The sequence below is a fragment of the Agrilus planipennis genome, unplaced genomic scaffold (genome assembly GCF_000699045.2).
Source record: "Agrilus planipennis isolate EAB-ADULT unplaced genomic scaffold, Apla_2.0 scaffold2, whole genome shotgun sequence".
Classification (NCBI taxonomy): Eukaryota; Metazoa; Arthropoda; class Insecta; order Coleoptera; family Buprestidae; genus Agrilus; species Agrilus planipennis.
In genome coordinates, this window is record NW_020442464.1 from 4,175,252 (window position 1) to 4,183,781 (window position 8,530).

The following is an 8,530-nucleotide window of genomic DNA, read 5'->3' on the forward strand; positions in this document are numbered from 1 at the left end:
CAGTTGTTTATAGACATTTTACGCTTCACCATTCGATCACTGCCTATAAACAACTGTTAAATAAATAAAAATCTTGTCTAGTTCTTCAACCGTTAAGTGAAAGCAAGGAGTAACTCATTATGTATTTCTTTTACTAGGTCTAGGCCTCTGTCGCTGATATTTGTTCTAAATAAATTCGTAACTGGGTTACATGATAAGCTGTTTTTTTTTGTCACTTAATTTGTTATTAAACTGGAAATTGTTATTCAGGACCTTTTATGACCTGTAAGAACAAAAAGGAATTGCAAATTGATTGTCAAGGTTTTAATGCAAACTACATACAATTCAGCGGTATGATTTCACATTTGCATTTAAACATTAATGTTACCTTACACCAGTTTGGTAAAAGGGATCTATTCATGAGCTCGATTATTATTTTTAAAAGTAACTAATAAAGTTTATAAAAATTTTATTTTAAAGATTAAAGTAAACATAAAACCAAAAATAAGACGCAAGTGTTTAGAAAAATACTAAGTGAGTGTCCTATTAAACGCCATCTAATATTCATATCATCCAAGTATGTTTGTAAGGTAATGATGAATTTCGATAGATGGCGGAATAAGTAACTTTTTTTACCCAGATTTGGTATAACTCACAATAGCAAGTTAAAGTTGTTAAACAATACAAACAAACGTAACCTTTTTTGACAAATATTCGTTAATTAAGTAACCATGCTAATAATAGGAATGGTTAACGAGTGTTAACTGTAGTTAACTTAAAAGAAAATCAAACGAATTTTCCCGAAACGTGTTTCGTTTAACTCAATGGAAACAAAAGAAATTAATGAAAAAGCTTTCAGTAAATTACTTTTAAATTTTATAACAGGTATATGTTGCTTTTCTTTTTGTACCAAATTGGGTTTAACTTATATTATATAGGTACTTACTTACCCAATATGAAATTATGTTTATAATAATACGACAAATTACTGTAAAATTTATCTGCAATTCAATATCTACATTCTACACATAGCTGGTTTGACCTTTATATCTAATCTCAATTGCTAGAAGTTATTTTTTTATTGTTATACGTTATTACATGTGTAGGAAAATGCAGAAAACAGTCTAGTCAGTACGTAGCTATTGTTACATTTTACATGTAACTACAATGTTCTTGATATTAAATTTTACTACTACTTTTCAACATTTATTACGAAATACAGAAACTTTGACAACGTATATTGAAGTTTTATGTATTGTAACTAAAAGATAGTTTAAAAAGGAAAGTACACTGAGACTTAAAGATTTAAAATAATTTCATAATTTTTACTTGTGCAGTAAATGTAATTCGTTAAAATGGCGTAAATGTTTTAAATTTAAAAGCTCCATTAGAATCGTCAAAGTGGACCCAGTTTTTCCGAGTTTTCTCCTGTAAAGTGGGTTGTCTACCAACATTACCACATTGTACATAATATAGGTGATTTTGTTCTATAACTATAAAACAATTAATGATTAGATAAACCGTATTGCCAAAATTGAAACATACATTGATAAGAAATAGGTAACTTTTGTGGTAACCCATTAAATCCATTAGTGGACCATCATGAATAATATTTTCAATTTTAATCCCTTTTCCGCGTAAAGTTGGTTGTCTATTTGAATTGTTTAGTTTCTGCAATTTAATAAAACAATCAAAATATCTCAAGTTTTTGTACAATTTCAAACAAATTGTCCTCCCAACCATCATGACGAATGTAGTAAAATATCATCTGTCCAAAACGCAGATTTATGACTTTATTTTATGACACAATTTTTAGGGTCCAAAAAAGAGCTTTGAACTTTTCATCTACAAAAAATCTCATAATATGTCTACAAAGTATTGATAGTAAGCTTTAACGTATATTAATTTAATAATGCTTCCATTTTATTAAGTTTGTTATGTAATAAGTAGAATTAAAATTCATTTGTTTATTTCTTACGTTTTTCTTCTGTTTGTAAATAAAGATTGTTGTCCCGAAGACATTTCCTAGAAAAGATGTTGGAAAAATTCTTAGAAAAATTTAAATATTGAATCGAATAATTCTAAATTTCAAGGCCAATTACAGTGATAGTTTTATTGGGACCTTTTTATGTGTTTTTTTGTAAGTGAAGCAACACAACAAACAAACAAGCTTAAAAGATAAGATGTTGACCTACAGTACTTGTTTAGTTATTTTTGGACAATTGAATGGTGTTTATAAAAATAGATATATAATAAGAACAAACTTCTAAAAAGGTTTGTTCACAAATAAGCCACGAATATCTTATTTGGTTAACTTACTAAATCCGAAGTTGTTATTGCTAATTGGAAGTTAATTAAGTATTTTGAACAAAAGCCTTTAAAGATTATTTCATAATCGCTTTTTTCTAAGAACTTGTCTTCGCTTCGTCTTCATCTTTTTTTCTATAACATCATCGATATCTTTGTTAGTATTTGTTCTTTAACACATTGTTATTTACAATTTATATGAATTTTTCCGAAGAAAATCAAATGCTAATGTTAATTTGTAGATATGTTGAAAGTTGAATATAATTATATTTATATATCGCATTGAAAAAGACGTCACAAACTAAATATTTGATAATGTTATCAAACTTTGCAATAGATACGCCATCAGAAGTCATTTGACACATAACTGTTTGTTTTCAAAAATTTGTATATAATTGATTTCGTAAATGCTATCTTACGAAGTTATTTCGACTCGCAATACTGTGCTAGGTATATGCATATATTAACATTTGTGTATTAATTTATTATGGATTATTACGTGGTATTTAATTTTAAATAAATAATAGTAATAATAAAGGGTACTTACCTTATGACACTGTTGTTTTACTACCTACTAACCGTCTCTAAATGGCCCTAGTGAAATCGAAATTAAATTCCACTGAATTTGAAAACTAAAAGACATTTTACACTTCACCATTCGACCACTGCCTATAAACAACTGTTAAATAAATAAAAATCTTGTCTAGTTCTTCAACCGTTAAGTGAAAGCAAGGAGTAACTCATTATGTATTTCTTTTACTAGGTCTAGGCCTCAGTCGCTGATATTTGTTCTAAATAAATTCGTAACTGGGTTACATGATAAGCTGTTTTTTTTTGTCACTTAATTTGTTATTAAACTGGAAATTGTTATTCAGGACCTTTTATGACCTGTAAGAACAAAAAGGAATTGCAAATTGATTGTCAAGGTTTTAATGCAAACTACATACAATTCAGCGGTATGATTTCACATTTGCATTTAAACATTAATGTTACCTTACACCAGTTTGGTAAAAGGGATCTATTCATGAGCTCGATTATTATTTTTAAAAGTANACAAATTTAAATTTTTCAAAATTACTTTCGCAAAAAACGCGTATTGAGTGTGACAAAGTTTTTACACAATTTCCAACAAAAAAATATAAGAAAATAGTTTTCAAATAGATATAGCTTTTGTTTGATTGCAATTCCTTAAGTTATAAGCAAACAAAAATTATAAAAATTCCCCACTGAGAGCAAGTATTTTACATTGTTCCTTGAGTAAAATAAAGGCTTGCGCACATGCCTGCATATATCGGAATCGAACGGACGGCACGGAACGGAAAAGTGTAAAATATTTTTAAATCTTAAAAATTCGTGAAATATTCCTATAATCAGAATTAAAACCGTTTTGCTGTCTACAGGGCGTGTAGATAGCTATACAGGTCGGAATTTTTTCGTTAACTGTAGATAATAAAGGTCTTTATCTAAAACTCGTAATAACTTTTTCTGTGTGACGTTTCTGTTCCGTGTGCCGTCCGAGCGATTCCGATATAGTGTAAGCCCAACTTTACTCAATAAGTTTACGGTAATAATAAACAGTCTTTAGTTGATTACGAAACAAGACAATTAATTATTCAATAAATCAACCAGGGAGTGGTTTAAAATAAATATAAGTATTTTTAATGAAAAAAGTTTCCTCATTTTTAATTTGTATTATATTTGATTTTGATGCAGACTGATACGAAACGAATAATGTAATATTACTTTCAGTTATTATGTAATACCAATCTTGAACAATATACAATAACCATTATCACGACTTTTGATTTATTTTTTTGTACATTTCGAAATTTCTGATAAGAATACAATCAGAGAAATAGAAAAAATATCGTCTTTAATTATTTTTTTATATGTATGTATTATATTTTTATCATAATAATGGTAAAGTGATGTGATTAAAAAGAAAATTAAATATGATTTAAATTATTTTCTCGTTTTTCAGACGATAACTTTTACAATACTATCTATAGATAGCACAATAAAGACAATTATTAAATAATTAATTTATAAGAACATTTTTTCTATTTGTTTACCAACCGATTCACGCAGTATTTAAAGAAATTGATATGCATTTCAAAAAAAAGTTATAAGTATAATATTGCGCGTCTCTACATGATGGCTACTTTGCATACATGCAACTTAGATTATGAGTAATTTTTTCCATAAGTATTAAAGTATCTGTACGACAACAAGGTCATATACAATGAACATTAAAAGGTATAAAATTACTTAACGATCGAAATTTTTATCTTTACGTACAATGTTCATGTCATATCACAGCGTTTTTATATTTTGCTTCGATACATTTTAAATGATTATTGTTATTACTTTTTTAAAATTGGTTCACATGTTAAAGTTGTTGAAATCAACATTAATTGTTCTACATCATTTAGTGATACGAAAATCTATACAATATTTAAGTGCGATAATTCAATGCCTGATAGAAACGATTTGGAAAATTTGTTGGCCATCTAGAGGAGCACACATAGACGAGAGAAGCGAATGGAACTGATTGTAAAATCATTTTTCAACACGTACCTACCTCCATATATTTAAATAAATACACTTACAATTAGTATTGCTAAGTTTGTGCACGATTTTATTTAAAGTTGCGAGTACTCGGAATGAATTCATATTAATTCGTAACAGAGTAATGGATTTATCACAAGCTTGTAGAAAAAACAGACTGCACGTTTTATTCCTACTAGCTATTAATGATTGTGGGGGACCAGTCCCGCTAGTGCAAAGCCGGAGGATATAGTGGGAGACCATCTTCAGTCACCTTTTAGGAAATGTGGAAATGAGTTGGGAAGAAACAGATGAGATGGACAAAATGAAGCATGCTAGTTACACACCTGAATTTTTAAGGAATTTAGGAATTTATGTTCTGTGCGAATCTTGATTGTAGTTTTTTTGTAACGTATTTATGTACGATAATGGTATAAACTTAATAAACTTGTAGGGAAATTACTTGTAAAAAGAAAAATAATTCATGTTTACAAAGTTTTCTGAATTTTCTTTAATTACGAATTTGTAGAGGTGTGAGGTGTATTGGACGAAATTATGGAATAATCTTGCAAATTTTACTGTTTGTTATGTGTTTGTTTTGTTAATGTTTGTATACCTCGTTCAATTAATATGGGGGTCATTATCAGTTTCTAAAAATTTCCATAGTTTTAAAATTTCACTAGTTTCTAACTTCACAAACAATTGGAATCCGGTTAAAAATCCAGAATTTTTCATATATCTTTTTTAAACGCACTTAAATCTGATAATTTGATAACAAACACTCCACTAGTTGCCAAGGCAACAAAATGTTGTAGATGTGGGACCAGATGTTTAAATTTTATTTCAGGTGCTACTACAATTAGACTGAATTGCCATAAAATGAAAAGTAATTATGAATGTTACTTCAAGTTTATGTCTATGTCTATGTTATTCATTTGAAGACTCCGTCCATCAGTAGTTTTTACGTGATGCGTTCACAAATAGACAACAATTAAAAAAACGGTCTTATCGTTAATGCCATTATATCACTTTGTAAATTAAAAATGACTGATAAGTCGTGAATGTTATATGATGGTAGCAAAAATTTACAAATTACGAAAATTTCGAAACTATTTTTAAAATTCTGAAGTAGCGTAGCGAGTTATTATTTGGGGGTTGTATACCACTTGAAGGTTGGTTATGGTTGGGAAGCTTCTCTTTTGATTGGAAATTTATTCTAATCCATTTATTAAATCATGTTTTGAGACCTTTTGTAAACCAAGGAACATCTTCAAAGTCCTTCCAGTCAGACTCCTCTTGCAAAGGATGCAAAAATGTTTTATAACTACTCTTTCTTCCGAACCGACAAAAGGTGTGAAAAAGACGTGGATCCATTAGGGTGCTGGTGGTTTTCAAAACTACAGTAATTACTACAAACTCGTTTGTAATTTTCTCCGGTAATTCCCCGCGCGAAAGCATTCTCTACAACGTCTACAAAGCGCTTTACATCGTATGTATTATACATAGGGTTGCCACCTTTTCAGTCTTTACATAAAGTATTTCTCGACTAAAAGGTTCAAAATAAAAAGTACTCACTTAAATACATTACTGTATTTTGCATTTTACAAATAGAAAATACGTTTGGAAAAGTATTTCAAATAAATCATCGTCTATTATACATAGGGTTGCCACCTTTTCAGGCTTTACATAAAGTATTTCTCGACTAAATGGTTCAAAATAAAAAGTACTCAACATATAAATTAAGTATTTTATTTTTTGTTTTTAAAAACATATTTTTTGTTACACCTAGCAGCCAGTAACAAATTGCTGTCGCTCTTAAATACATTAATAGCCTCTAAACAAGGCAAACAAAGATTTAAGTAAACTAAAAGTTCATTTTTAATTAGTTGTAATGAAGCTTTATTCCTGTCGTCCCGCCACTTTGCGTTCATAACAGAGAATACTCTTTCTGTAAATGNTATGAAGATTGGAAAAACTTTGGCGGTTGTTGTAGAACAAACAGAATAGCTCAAAACCCCAACGCCAAAACAAGACACTGTAGTTGTCCGAAGCACTTTTCGGTAACAAAGTTACCTTCTTCAGGGACTGAAGTAAACTGAACTACTACAGTGTCTTGTTTTGGCGTTGGGGTTTTGAGCCATTCTATTTGTTCTACAACAACCGCCAAAGTTTTTCCAATCTTCATATTTATGTGTCATGTAAAGTATAACGTACGCACAGTCGAAATAGAGTACAATACTTTATAATAAAGTACGGGTGGCAACTCTAATTATAAATGATGTAATTTAACGTTATTGCATGCACCTAAAACTGAGGCTTACCACTACACCCATCTCAAATAATCAAATTTGTACCAGTCGGAATATTTAGACCCGTTCACTTTCTTGCAATTGTTTAGTTCCATCTCGAATACATCAAAATAAGCGATTTTGAATTGATAACATCTTGGATACTGAAATACGCGTTAGTTGGCTGCGTCTTTTGATTAATGGTCATCAGGTAGTTCCAGAATATTGGAAGATGGGATGTTGATGGAACAAATAGTCTTTATTCCATTCTAAGGAATAATGGAGGGTGCCTACCACCAAAACAGTATGTACCAATAGCTAATGCCAGTGAGTTTCATTGGCACAATTTTGATTGTATGTATCGTATTGAAACATTTTACGGAAAATGATAAAATGCACCACAACAGCCATAAACAGTTGATTGAATGAGCTTATTGTTCGTTGGTTGTTACAAAAGTTCATTATTAGGCAAATAAAGAGCTATTAAAAGTGAGAGTATCCACATGTTAAGACTAATTATGTTTACACGCACTCGAGCCAAGGAAAAGCGGTTAATTTACGTGGTAACATTCGCAAATTGTCGTTCTAATTAGTCACTCAGTTTTAGCATTTGTGTGTGTAAGTGTCGAGTATCCATGTGCGCGGAAACAGACAAACATCGCATCGGGATTGTTTTACGATTATTAGAATATTTAATCGCGGGGCCCTTTCGCGCATGTTCTCTCGGTGGAAGGGATTGAGACATAAAATAGATTTTAACAACGAACAGACTTGCCAGTACTGATCTGTGCAGTGATTCCGTTTTTTGTTTACAAACAAGTATTAATGAACAGCTGATTGTCATCGAAACTTAAAACAGGTAGGACTGGAGAGTTACTTTTCTTTGCTGTTTTTCTGAATGTTGTTGCTTACATTGAGTGCATGCTTGTGCCGACGGAAGTCCTTGCACTCGATGCGAGGTTGCGGACTTTTCCTACTCGCTCACTGCGTTATCGTTAGCTGCGTGTGGAAAACCAAGCGCTACGGCGAAATGTAACAAAGAATTTCCTTCCTTGCTTGTTTTCACTGTACACACGTTGACGTTATAAGATAAGGCGCTGTTTGTGATAACGTTTGACCTTAAGATCATCACGTACGTACAAAAATTAATACACACAGATGTACCTCCCATTTCTTTGTATCTATCTATTTCCGCGAGTAACTGTTGAAAGTTAAAATTCAGTCATTTTCTCTTTATGTAAAAGAAAACTATGTATGCATATATAGGTAGGTACGTGTACATATATTATTTTGTTGTCATCTTTTCCATCTAAAAATAAACGAAAACATCACGCTTGATAAACTTTTTAATGCGCTTGTAGCTACTAAATTTACGAATAAACATTAAAGATATTAATTTTAAATTTAAA

The 8,530-nt window shown here is 30.4% G+C and overlaps 1 long non-coding RNA gene across 2 annotated transcripts; it reads right to left on the bottom strand.

Annotated features, from left to right (window-relative positions):
* Nucleotides 1–19: 19 nt before the first annotated feature.
* LOC108737102 lies at nt 20–7,975 on the bottom strand. Of its 2 annotated transcripts, XR_003232446.1 has the most exons (4): nt 7,155–7,975; nt 1,525–1,650; nt 930–1,472; nt 20–262 (listed from the first exon to the last, which is right to left on the bottom strand). It is a non-coding gene; the product is annotated as an uncharacterized LOC108737102 (long non-coding RNA). The 2 variants fall into 2 exon arrangements; XR_003232445.1 differs by lacking the exon at nt 7,155–7,975 and having other exon boundaries at nt 1,525–1,945.
* Between the last annotated feature and the right edge of the window lie 555 nt (nt 7,976–8,530).